This window comes from Botryllus schlosseri, chromosome 6, assembly GCF_051294905.1.
Source record: "Botryllus schlosseri isolate E-star chromosome 6, Bs_hap1, whole genome shotgun sequence".
NCBI lineage: Eukaryota > Metazoa > Chordata > Ascidiacea > Stolidobranchia > Styelidae > Botryllus > Botryllus schlosseri.
This window is the reverse complement of record NC_137241.1, coordinates 31,385,612-31,400,188: the sequence shown is the minus strand read 5'-3', so window position 1 is coordinate 31,400,188 and position 14,577 is coordinate 31,385,612. Positions and strand designations below refer to the sequence as shown.

The 14,577-nt window shown below is 42.5% G+C and overlaps 1 long non-coding RNA gene across 2 annotated transcripts in view; it reads right to left on the bottom strand.

Moving 5' to 3' along the window:
- Positions 1-3,983: 3,983 nt before the first annotated feature.
- LOC145440712 (uncharacterized) overlaps positions 3,984-14,577 on the bottom strand; it is a 399,746-nt gene continuing 389,152 nt past the window's right edge. For both annotated transcript variants that reach the window (XR_013915598.1, XR_013915597.1), the window contains 3 exons: positions 6,542-6,621; positions 5,052-5,237; positions 3,984-4,158 (listed from right to left, as the gene is read on the bottom strand). This is a non-coding gene — a long non-coding RNA (uncharacterized LOC145440712). The remainder of the gene's footprint in view (positions 4,159-5,051; positions 5,238-6,541; positions 6,622-14,577) is intronic.

Here is a 14,577-nt window from a genome sequence, read left to right as displayed (position 1 = left end):
TGAAGCTCCAGGACCATTTTCAATACCGACCGCCCGCTTAAACACGTTGAATTAGGGCAGTGCTTTTCAACCTGTGTGACGGTTCGCACTTGTGCGAATGAGAAAAATTGCAGTGCGAATGACGAAGGTGGTGCGAATAGTGCGAATGAAAATCCGGATCAAGTGCGAACGACGAAGGTGGTGCGAATGAAAATCCGGATCAAGTGCGAATGAAAATTGTGATTGATAGCTAACTTTTCAAATAAACCTAATAGGGAATTTAAGATCAGTGTAACATTTGTAGTTCCGACGCAATTGTAAAAACGTAATACGTGACGCACCACTAAGCGTAGCTCTCACAAACCGTAGTGAATTAATATCCCCGCACTATAATTATTACGTAACGAAAACCTGGTTTGGAAGCTGGTGTAGTGGCAGTATAGAGATCTCCAGTCTATAGTGACAGACATACAGTATATCAGTCTTCTGAGCCTGCCACAGGCTGAAAAAATGACGTCAAATTGACTTTCTGCTTTCTTTCGCTAAACAATCATCATATTTCGTAATAACTGCTCGATTAGTGCGAGGTACAATGATATTAGTAAATACCATCATTACAGACTCACATTTGCAAGTTACTGTAACGCAAATTTGTAACGTCTACTAGTGCTTGGATGGTCAGGTCTTAAAATCTGTTCTGCACTCCTGCCCAAAATACAGCGTATTTTTCGCGAGAGAAAAATGTCTGCTGGCAGAAATCGTTTTAGAGAGCTGACACAAAGGTCCCGCGACGCTCCAGTTTGTCGAAAGGATGAAAAACCAACATATTCGTGTTGAGGCTTTTGCCTTATGTCTTTGGAACATAAGGTGCAAAACGATCAAGGAGAGTAGGCCCATTAGAGCTCGCTACCTGATGATACGTTGCTCCAACTTCTGTCTCGCAAATTTATGAGAAGAGCAAATAACTCAGGAGACTGTGTGTTCTACTCTTTAGCTCCATCTAACTTGAGAATTCATGACAGTTTAATAACGGTAAAGCAGCTTTTAGACTACCACCAAAATCTGAGTTTTTGCGGCATCTCGCGACCTGAGCCTCACCCGTGAAATGGAATTTATTTTTAATATTACAGTTGTCTGCTACGATTTTACGGGCATGTATGACATACAGAACGCGCGTACGACAATTCCACCCAACACAGCTCTACAAAACATGTTTGACGCACGCGATTTCAAATTCGCGAGAATTAAATGCCTATGCGTATCGCAATTGTACTACCGTCTACCTACTCATATTGCAAGAACGGGGCTGTTCCGTGCGGACAATGGAGCATATCCAATCTATCTCAAAAGGTTTGGCTATCCAGCATCGGTCAGTTTTTAGACCGAGGTTTTGTCGCCGCTTATGTTTTCGGCACCGCATTTTATCAGACGTTTGTTCGCCAAAACTTTACGTCTTCATGTGCCCCGACGCAGAAGGAATTGGCCTCGAAATGAATGAGTCTCATAGACCTGAACTCGCTCGTTGCACACCCCTACACTAGTTCATCCCAACGGTTTTCGACCATGTTTTCCAGAAGAAAAAAAAACAGTCGGACAAATCTTATCATGAATTCTCATGATAAAGCCATATTTAATGCGCGTCTGGCTTATTGGCTACAGTACCCACCACAGTGATCTTGGATATGTAAAAACGATTGCAGGATTTTTTGTAATAAAGTCAATGAATATTACCTACATAATAACAGATTGCTCTGGCATCATGTCGCCCCAAAATTATACCCTTTGCGGTCCATACTTTAATAACCCTTGAAGGGGTAAAAATTTGCGTTACAGTAACTTGCAAATGTGAGTCTGTAATGATGGTATTTACTAATATCCTTGTACCTCGCACTAATCGAGCAGTTATTACGAAATATGATGATTGTTTAGCGAAAGAAAGCAGAAAGTCAATTTGACGTCATTTTTTCAGCCTGTGGCAGGCTCAGAAGACTGATATACTGTATGTCTGTCACTATAGACTGGAGATCTCTATACTGCCACTACACCAGCTTCCAAACCAGGTTTTCGTTACGTAATAATTATAGTGCGGGGATATTAATTCACTACGGTTTGTGAGAGCTACGCTTAGTGGATGCGTCACGTATTACGTTTTTACAATTGCGTCGGAACTACAAATGTTACACTGATCTTAAATTCCCTATTAGGTTTATTTGAAAAGTTAGCTATCAATCACAATTTTCATTCGCACTTGATCCAGATTTTCATTCGCACCATTCGCACCACCTTCGTCGTTCGCACTTGATCCGGATTTTCATTCGCACTATTCGCACCACCTTCGTCATTCGCACTGCAATTTTTCTCATTCGCACAAGTGCGAACCGTCACACAGGTTGAAAAGCACTGCCCTAATTCAACGTGTTTAAGCGGGCGGTCGGTATTGAAAATGGTCCTGGAGCTTCAACCGATCGTATAAAACTCTCAGAGACGTGAAATTTCTTCGACGCGACGCCTAAAGATGCGCAAAAGTCCAATTGAAATCGAGTTCATTTATTATACCCCTAAAAAAGTGGCACATTCAGAATGAATAATCCTATACCCTAATTCAACGTGTTTAAGCGGGCGGTCGGTATTGAAAATGGTCCTGGAGCTTCAACCGATCGTATCAAACTCTCAGAGATGTGAAATTTCTTCGACGCGACGCTTAAAGAGGCGCAAAATTCCATGTGAAATCGAGTTCATTTATTATACCCCTCAAAAAGGTAACATATTCAGAATGAATAATCCGATACCCTAATTCAACGTGTTTAAGCGGGCGGTCGGTATTAAAAATGGTCCTGAAGCTTCAACCGATCGTATAAAACTCTCAGAGACGTGAAATTTCTTCGACGCGTCGCTTAAAGATGCGCAAAAGTCCAATTGAAATCGAGTTCATTTATTATACCCCTTAAAAAGGTAACATATTCAGAATAAATAATCCGATACCCTAATTCAACGTGTTCAAGCGGGCGGTCGTTATTGAAAATGGTCCTGGAGCTTCAACCGATCGTATCAGACTCTCAAAGACGTTAGATTTCTTCGACGCAACGATTGAAGAGGCGCAAAATTCCATGTGAAATCGAATTCATTTATTACACCCCCTAAAAAAGTAACATATTCAGAATGAATAATACTATACCCTAATTTACGTGTTTAAGCGGGCGGTCGTTATTGAAAATGGTCCTGGAGCTTCAGCCGATCGTATAAAACTCTCAGAGACGTGAAATTTCTTCGACGCGACGCTTAAAGAGGCGCAAAAGTCCAATTGAAATCGAGTTCATTTAATATACCCCCAAAAAAGGTAACATATTCAGAATGAATAATCCGATACCCTAATTTACGTGTTTAAGCGGGCGGTCGTTATTGAAAATGGTCCTGGAGCTTCAGCCGATCGTATAAAACTCTCAGAGACGGTGTAGTCTGTGTAGTCGGTGTAGCCGGTGTAGCCGGTGTAGCCGGTGTAGTCGGTGTAGTCGGTGTAGCCGGTGTAGCCGGTGTAGCCGATGTAGTTGGTGTAGCCGGTGTAGCCGGTGTAGCCGGTGTAGCCGGTGTAGCCGGTGTAGCCGGTGTAGCCGGTGTAGCCAGTGTAGTCGGTGTAGTCGGTGTAGTCGGTGTAGTCGGTGTAGTCGGTGTAGTCGGTGTAGTCTGTGTAGTCTGTGTAGTCTGTGTAGTCTGTACCCAGCAAACACAGTACAGACCAAAGATGTAGAAAAGCCGAGCCGATATAGTAGATATTAGATCTTGGCAGGTCGTAGAAAGGGGGATTTTGTGTCGACTCAATTCAACGTCTTTTCCATGTCCTTCAATAATGTAAATATTATGCAGATGCTACAGCCTTTAAACATGGTGAGTAGAATGTAGATCCTACGTTAGAAGAAGAATATCCTGATATAATAACCTGTTTTCTACCACTATGGGCTTAACCTGATCACGGCTGCGTACACACCACATTATTTACTACATATTAATCACATTTGTGATAATTTAATTTCAAGCGAATTGGCAATAATGCCGTTGTAAAAAATAAAACGAACAAACGAACGAATGTCTTTAGAAAGAAAGTGAAAACAGTCCTTATCATCAGGTTTCATCTTCTGATGAGCCAGTTAAATAACCAGCATGCGGCCTTTTCTTTTCAACACCCTGCAGAAATAAAATGAAAATGATGATTAATAGCTAAGACATTCGTACTGCGAAAATGGCAGAGGTAGCGACTAACGAATGACTCGTACATTTTTTTCGCCCATACTTACTAAAATGGATTCGATTCTGAACTATTTCCACTCAAGTTTTCAAGTTTTATTATTATATTTTTTAATATTATATGACTAGAGAACTGACTTCAATCGTCACTTCTACTTGATTATCAAGATCAACGATGACTACTTCAGCACTCTTTGAAAACAGCCACTAACACAAAAAGAATTCTTGACTAAAATTTCTTCACATTCTGTCCAAAATGATCAATTCAACAATCCAAATGAATCAGTTATTTGGCAGCTAGTTGGAGAGATATATACTCAAGTCTAGAAAGTGTAATGATACTCTGCATGGAAAGCTGAAGACCTAATAATATTGTGTACAGAGAACAAAACATTTGAGTGGCGGCACTGGTATAGACATTAATAAATTATTAGAATTGACAGAAAGATAACCAGCAAGACATTAAAATGAGAATTAGTGCAGTTTCTTAGGCTGTAGTGATACTCAGCCAGTAATTGACCTAGCAGAGAGCAAAACGTTGTAAATAAAGCGAGCGAAACCTCCGACAAATGATACGATAAAACATTAGAATCGACAGTCTTACTAGAAGCAGAATAACAATCATGAGGGGTTAGAGAACAGAAGCCCGGGAAGTGACCATCAGAAATTACTGCATACTGGCCGAACAAATCCATGACCACTAACAAATGGTCTTTCAATAGTCAATATTGATACCAAATGACACCACCCCTATTTCATAGCAACATTTAGCAAATACAGCGCTGGAGTCAACCTTATATAAGCGCTAACCAAACGCCCATTAGTTTTCCCACCTACTACTTCGCGGATGGAAATACGCATTAAAGCGAACGGACGCGACTTGTCACACTCTTGCTATTTCTGCTCCTTTTTTCTCTTCGTACCTCTTCTCTGTCGCTTCCGCTTGAGGAGAGAAACAGTCGGCCGCGTTTACGGATCGTGAATTCCCGGTGGGTGATTCTTCCTCGAATGGTCAGCACCTTGAAAATTGAGAACAATGTTGTTGCAAAATGCATGACAATTTGAAAGTTACATCATTCTAATTATTCCAGTTATGGCCGTGAATCGTTACAAGTGCGGTAACCATAAGAATTATTACTATACTTCAACTACAAATACAATATATTGTATAAAATGATTACCAATTCTTTTACGTTGATCGAGTCCCAAATAGATGAAATATGTCAAAGAATTTGCTAAATTTTTGTATAATTTGACAGATTCCGCAATCTTCTCAAAGTGCACCTTTCAAAAATTTGATATCAAGACTCCCAACATTTTACAATTCGAAGTTGGATGGCTTTACCAATGCAAGCAAACAGTTTGTATCGCAATTGACAATTATGTAGAGAACGCTGTGAGACATATGAGTAGGCCTACCCTAAAACGTTTCTCTGACATGGACATTAGGGCTCTTCAAATATGACTTTTTTTCTCAAATCGTTCTGGCTACTTGATAAAACTGTTAGGTTACCTAATTTAAGCCTAAACACAAAATTTGGTTCAATTCCAGCCAGTAACCGCTTTGCTACAGGAGAAGAAAGTTTCTATTTATTATATAAAAATAAATAGGTAATAAAAATTTGAAAATTTTCTGTTCACCCCATGAAAGTGTTAGGCTGTCTATAGAAACGATGCTCACCAAATTTGGTTCAATTCCAACCAGTGGAAGCGGAGATATTGCCGTCGAAAAATTTGGATTTGAATAAAATAGTATTTACGGTGACCGATTATTTGTTTACTTATTAAAGTTGTGCTCACCGTAAGTACTATTTTATTAAAATCCAAATTTTTCGACAGCAATAACTCCGCTTCCACTGGTTGGAATTGAACCAAATTTGGTGAGCATCGTTTCTATAGACAGCCTAACACTTTCATGGGGTGAACAGAAAATCTTCAAATTTTTTATTATTCATTTTTATATAATAAATAGGAACTAGCTTTCTTCTCTTGTAGCAAAGCGGATACTGGCTGGATTTGAACCATATTTTGTTTGTAGGCTTAAATTAGGTAACCTAACAATTTTATCAAGTAGCCAGTACGATTTGAGAAAAAAAGTCATTTTTGAAGAGCCCTACTGTTCATGACCGTCCACGTTTAGAGTTGCATCTCAAAGATGCTAAAATAAGCCTAAATATAATCCAAGCAATACGATCGTCCACTTTGACTGACTGAATTTCTAAAAACACCTTGATAGCTTCCACATCTTACGTTTATATATACCGTCTGCTATCGGCACAACAAAGTAGGCCTATTTAAAAATACCAAAACAGATTCAACATACCACATCTCTTGCTTTTGCTTTCATTCAATTTTCCATCAAACTTCTTTAAATCCTCCTTCGTGGTGAGTTGCTTTGGAATTCTCCTAGGACCAATTCCGATATCGTTTTATCATATACAATCTATAGCGGAATAAAAGTTTCGGATAAGTTCTAAAACGAACACAATTTTCCACACAAAAGTCAATTGCCACACGAAATGCCAAATGCTACGGTCTCATTTTACAAGGTATGGCGAGGAAACGTAGTGGTACGTTCCATTATAGCTAAACACCAATGAATTGCGGGTTCGAGCGTGACACGTCGACTCCATAATTCCTACCGAAGTGTTGGCCGTTTATCTAGGCTCCTCCTCGCCATCTGATTCGCATAGCCATGTCTTAAAAAGCCTAGGAGTGGGCCGTGCTGTAAGTGGGCAGATGGTTGCCGATGCACCTGGCACTTGGTGAATTCGGCCGCACAAACTCGGCACTTGGTGAATTCGGCCCTCGGGAAATTTTGAAATGAAGTGTATTTACAGCTATTAATATGAATTATCAAACTAATAATAGTATTATCAAGTGATTCGTCAATCTTGTAAGGAGGTCAGGGCATCCGTAGATCGCGCAGTCACGGCGTGATTAGATCACGGATTGCGTAGCCACGGGAAATAACACAGCGCTCATATACCGACCACGCGCGGTCTGCTTGGAATCGATGGCGTGAGTCACGGGCATGTGTCGTGTAAGTTTTGAGAAGATGGATCTTGGCGTTGTATGTGAGATCAACACTGTGGAACATCAAGCGGCGCTTCTTCGTTTATCGATCACGACAAGCCAGTGTTCCTCATCAACAAATGTTTCGCATGATCACGTCAAAATAAAATATTTTTTGCCTTTGGAGAGACGATTCCACTCTGGGATTAGGGTGTCTCGATAACACGGTTGAAGGATCCCAAGATTACGAGATCTACCACGAGCCACGACACGTTTAAATTTCCTTTTTGATACTGTTCATTCATACTAAATGCATTTCTAATGCGAAGGTGTTCTAGTGCCAATTCCTCCAAGGGCCGAGTTCACCAAGTGAAGAGCGTCGCGTTATTTCCCGCAATTACGCAATCTGTGATCTAATCACGCCGTGACTGTGTGATCTACGCATGCCCTGACCCCCGTACAACATTGACAACCACTCAAAGTGCCAAGTTCACCGGCAAACATTCCAGTAACCAATCATGGTGACCGGTACCGCTACGAGATCTACCACGGCCGAATTCACCAAGTGCCGAGTTTGTGCAGCCGAATTCACCAAGTGCCGAGTTCACTGGTAATCGGGCAGATACGGAATAATAATAATAAGAACCGGCCTGGTGTAAAATGACCAGTGTAGTCGAACCACCACCATGAACACCACAAACAAACAAATAAACATCTAACATGGAAAAGAAATTACCTTTGCAGCCTTTGACAAACACAGTTACCATTGAAACCAGCAATTAAGGTCTTGTTCGAAAGCAGAATAACAACTGTTTTAGTGGACATATCAAATCAAATGTTGGAAAGTTCATGTAAAATAGCCCAAAATATTATCTTACTGTGACCATATTCCATCAATGTGGTCTGACTAGCCAAATTCTCTGGGCCAACATAATCAAGCTGCGTTTGGTTTCAACGATTAATAATCTTGTCACTGGATTCGAGGTATAATTGCACTCAAATATCAAATTTTGCTCCATTAATCAACATCAAGTTGAAAATGTCCATTCTTGCACCAACTTTTATAAAATCATGAATCAGTGTTCTACAGGAATGTATCTATATGACTTATATACCTAGAAAATTCAAGCATAAATATTATGATATACCGTAGGTATAGTTACCGGTAATTCAGATGTTTGAAGCGAATTATAGTGGTCTAATTTCACTAAATTAGAGCGAAATGCCAGCAATATAATTGTAATCTAATTCGGAAAAACGGTTTAGCTCTAATTCTAACCTGGAAAAGCTGAAACTTTTCTATAGTTGTCTACACCTGTTTTGCAGAAAGTCAAACAGCTCTAGGCGTCATATACTACAGGCAATTCGAAATACCCCATAAGCTATATGCTACTGCATATATACCTTTAACCCGCTACCTCAGTCAGTCACAATTCCTATATATTTACGGCATTTACCATACAGAAAGAGCGAACTATGCCTGGCTGCGACCTGTTGCGCGTCAAATCTTTGTATGGCGCGATGACGTAAAATTTGAATCGCCGAAATATTCTAGAAGTCACGCATCGATAATCATATTCCTAAACGTACAACATATCACTTTTATTTAGTTATTCTCTGAATAAAACTATTAACCATTCTCGTTGAACATGCGAGATTACCGAAAGAGCGAATATATATATAATGAAGATCATATATATCAGAGGAAAACAAAACTATACGACCTTAGAGCAACAACACGAATATACAACACCTGTGACATCCTCACGCAATAAAACGAAGGGAGAACATTGTTTTCTAATGGATAGAACGAAGCTACCGCATGAGATCGAACAAAACCGGATAGAATTCATCGTGATTGAATGTACCGACAAAGTCATCCTTTCTACGTATTTTAGTCGTACCCGCGAGAGATAGAAAATTTGCATTATTAGGTTAACTACCGGATATAACGAAGCCTAATGCATGAGATGGAACAACACCGAGTATGAATTTATTCTGATTGAATATAACCACAAGACCATCCTACTACGTATTTTAGACATTCCCTCGACACTTAGAAATTCAGAACCTAATCGAGATGATCCCGGATGATCCTTTTACGGTTTTGTGTTTGCTGGGTAGTGTCTATAGTGAAACACAGGGCACAATGCGATGTAATGAACAGTGGCTGCCATCAATCGCGAACAGTTATGTTCAATTGTTCAATCACAGATCACACTTTTACTCACGATATCAATCTCCGAAGATCGCTTCAATCTTTGTTTCTGAAACGTCTGTAGCGTTGGCAGGGATGCGCTTCTTCCGTGTGCCATAGCGCCAGCTTGCGTACTATTCTCAGTGTTTCGAGTTACAACTATTTCTAAGGCCTTCGAGTTACATAAAAATCGAAGGAGATGACTTCTGTGAGAAGGTTCTATATATAATATATACAAGAATATGGCTGTAACATCACAAACTTGCATGGTTTACCCGCCTCGAATTATTTGGCCCGTTAGATAGATCTCAACTGCAGTGCTTCGGAATAGAGACTATAGAATTACATAGAATCTTTCGACGATGGCAATGTGAAGCTGGTATTCACGCTTCACGCATACCTGACGCTATGTACAGTTGGGCAGCTAGAAAATTGTCAGCCTTTCACAAATTATACTCGAATTTGAATTATAGCTACACATTTATTTCCAAATTAAACCATTATCGGAAATATAGCAAACAGTTTTCAAGGATTGCATTGAAATTATCGCAATTATTCCAAGTTAAATAACTGAATTCGTGAAAAATTGAACATTAAATAAATTTCAGTTCATTCCCATAAGCAAGGCAATGACATATGTTTGTACAGCAAGCTTGGACCGTTTCGTACTGAATAGTTCTACTGCAGCATTTTCAGGAAAACCAGAAATTAGATTAGAATTAAAATTTAGGCATAGGAAGATTTCACAAATTAGATTACAATTACATTTCCGGTAATTTGCTCTATAGTGCAATTACACTTATCTAGTTGCCCGAGCCTGATCCGTATAATCAAATGCCCGATATCTACCGAGTAACGAAGAGCTCCATACTCCACTATACCTCGAGCAGGCCTGTTTGTTGAACTTTGATGGACATACCATATAAGTTTAGAAGTAGAACGCCTGGACAATAAAAAGAAGTCCGTGCGTGTGCAATTTGTGCATGTATCCTGTTAAATTTACCCGAAAACGAGTGTCTACAGATCGAAATAAATATAACTACCTGAGTATGCTGGATAATATACAGCATACAATCCACACGTCTAGCTTTGAATCTATATGAGACGCATACACTCTGCGCCTGAAATATCCAAAGAAACACCAGAAACGACAAATTTAGGCCGATTATAGGCGAAATCGATACTGAAAGATAGATGCAAAATATTTACGCAAAGCTTCACCCAAAGGTGGATTCAAGCGCTGGTGACGCACCTCCAATATACATCGCACATTAGATATTCCTGACACGATCAGTGCGAGCCTTAGTGTGATCTGAAGTTGCGTCTGTAGTGACAATACAGCTAATTTGCCATCATACAGGTAAAATTGTAGTATATACTCTGCAGCGATGGCATAGTCTGTGATAGCTACAGCTCGCATAAACACAACAAAACGTTCGTTTCAAAGACATCGTAATTCATAAATCCTATCTAATCTCCATTCACTATACGGAAGCCCTTACATCCCGCACAATTGAAGTGATCGTGGCCGCGCCTCGCAGACTCCATTTGACTGCCAAATCCGTTGGATCGGCGCATGGCAATAGTATTCACAAAAATGATTACCGCTCACGCTATACCCTGATTACCCTGAACAGCAATCAGCCCGTAACTCTGACAGCTCAGTAAATGTTGTAAGGGGGTCTGAAGAAAGATGATTGACGGTCTTAAAATTATGCAACCGTAATGCGTACCAACGAGATACATATGCCTCTCTATTGATAAGGTCTTTGAAATGTCTATAAAGTTGATCGGTAACGTATCTTATCATATGACAGTTCAGCACGTTTAGTCAATGATATTTCTGTATTGTCGAACAAAGCCGAAATAGCCGACATAACCGACATAACCGACATAACCGACATAGCCGACATAACCGACATAACCGACATAGCCGACATAGCCGACATAACCGACATAACCGACATAGCCGACATAACCGACATAACCGACATAGCCGACATAGCCGACATAACCGACATAGCCGACATAGCCGACATAGCCGACATAGCCGACATAGCCGACATAGCCGACATAACCGACATAACCGACATACCCGACATAACCGACATAGCCGACATAACCGACATAACCGACATACCCGACATAGCTGCGACATAACCGACATAACCGACATACCCGACATAGCCGACATAACCGACATAACCGACATAACCGACATAACCGACATAACCGACATAGCCGACATAACCGACATAACCGACATAACCGACATAACCGACATAGCCGACATAACCGACATAGCCGACATAACCGACATAACCGACATAACCGACATAACCGACATAACCGACATAACCGACATAACCGACATAACCGACATAGCCGACATAACCGACATAACCGACATAACCGACTTAACCGACATAACCGACATCACCGACATAGCCGACATAACCGACATAGCCGACATAACCGACATAGCCGACATAGCCGACAGAACCGACATAGCCGACATAACCGACATAACCGCCATAACCGACATAACCGACATAGATGCGACATAACCGACATAACTAACATAACCGACACAGCCGACATAGCCACCATAGTCGAAATAGTCGACATAGCCGACATAGCCGACATAGCCGACATAGTCGACATAGCCGAAATAGTCGACATAGTCGACATAGCCGACATGCACAAAGCCGCAACATAGCTGCGACATATCCGACATAGTCGACATATCCGCTACATAGCTGCGACATAGCCGACATAGCCGACATGGCCGATATAGCCGACACAGCCGACATAGCCACCATAGTCGAAATAGTCGACATAGCCGACATGCACAAAGCCGCAACATAGCTGCGACATAGCCGACATAGCCGACATAGCCGACATAGCCGACACAGCCGACATAGCCACCATAGTCGAAATAGTCGACATAGCCGACATGCACAAAGCCGCAACATAGCTGCGACATAGCCGACATAGTCGACATAGCCGTTACATAGCTGCGACATAGCCGACATAGCCGACATAGCCGACATAGCCGACATAGCCGACATAGCCGACATAGCCGACATAGCAGACATAGCCGACATAGCCGACATAGCCGACATAGCCGACATAGCCGACATAGCCGACATAGCCGACATGCACAAAGCCGCAACATAGCTGCGACATATCCGACATAGTCGACATAGCCGCTACATAGCTGCGACATAACCGACATACCCGACATAGCCGACATAACCGACATAACCGACATAACCGACATAACCGACATAACCGACATAGCCGACATAACCGACATAACCGACATAACCGACATAACCGACATAGCCGACATAACCGACATTACCGACATAACCGACATAACCGACATAACCGACATAACCGACATAACCGACATAACCGACATAGCCGACATAACCGACATAACCGACATAACCGACATAGCCGACATAACCGACATAACCGACATAACCGACATAACCGACATAACCGACATAGCTGCGACATAACCGACATAACCGACATAACCGACATAGCTGCGACATAACCGACATAACCGACATAACCGACATAACCGACATAACCGACATAACCGACATAACCGACATAGCCGACATAACCGACATACCCGACATACCCGACATAGCTGCGACATAACCGACATACCCGACATACCCGACATAGCTGCGACATAACCGACATAACCGACATAGCCGACATAACCGACATACCCGACATAGCCGACATAACCGACATAACCGACATAGCCGACATAGCCGACATAACCGACATAGCCGACAAAGCAGACATAACCGACATAACCGACATAACCGACATAGCCGACATAGCCGACATAACCGACATAGCCGACAAAGCCGACATAACCGACATAACCGACATAACCGACATAACCGACATAACCGACATAACGACATAACCGACATAGCCGACATAGCCGACATAACCGACATAACCGACATAACCGACGTAGCCGACATAACCGACATAACCGACATAGCCGACATAGCCGACATAACCGACATAACCGACATAGCCGACATAACCGACATAACCGACATAGCCGACATAGCCGACATAACCGACATAGCCGACATAGCCGACATAGCCGACATAACCGACATAGCCGACATAGCCGACATAACTGACATAACCGACATACCCGACATAACCGACATAGCCGACATAACCGACATAACCGACATACCCGACATAGCTGCGACATAACCGACATAACCGACATAGCCGACATAACCGACATAACCGACATAACCGACATAACCGACATAACCGACATAACCGACATAACCGACATAACCGACATAACCGACATAGCCGACATAGCCGACATAACCGACATAGCCGACATAGCCGACATAGCCGACATAACCGACATAGCCGACATAGCCGACATAACCGACATAACCGACATAGCCGACATAACCGACATAGCCGACATAGCCGACATAACCGACATAACCGACATACCCGACATAACCGACAAAGCCGACATAACCGACATAACCGACATACCCGACATAGCTGCGACATAACCGACATAACCGACATAGCCGACATAACCGACATAACCGACATAACCAACATAGCCGACGGTGTAGTCGGTGTAGTCGGTGTAGTCGGTGTAGCCGGTGTAGCCGGTGTAGCCGGTGTAGCCGGTGTAGCCGGTGTAGCCGGTGTAGCCGGTGTAGTCGGTGTAGTCGGTGTAGTCGGTGTAGCCTGTGTAGCCTGTGTAGCCGGTGTAGCCGGTGTAGCCGGTGTAGCCGGTGTACCCGGTGTAGCCGGTGTAGCCTGTGTAGCCGGTGTAGCCGGTGTAGCCGGTGTGTACCCGGTGTAGCCGTTGTAGCCAGTGTAGCAGGTGTAGCCTGTGTAGCCTGTGTAGCCGGTGTGTACCCGGTGTAGCCGGTGTGTACCCGGTGTAGCCAGTGTAGCCGGTGTGGCCTGTGTAGCCGGTGTAGCCGGTGTAGCCGGTGTAGCCGGTGTAGCCGGTGTTGCCGGTGTAGCCGGTGTAGCCGGTGTAGCCGGTGTAGCCGGTGTAGCCGGTGTAGCCGGTGTAGCCGGTGTAGCCGGTGTAGTTGGTGTAGCCGGTG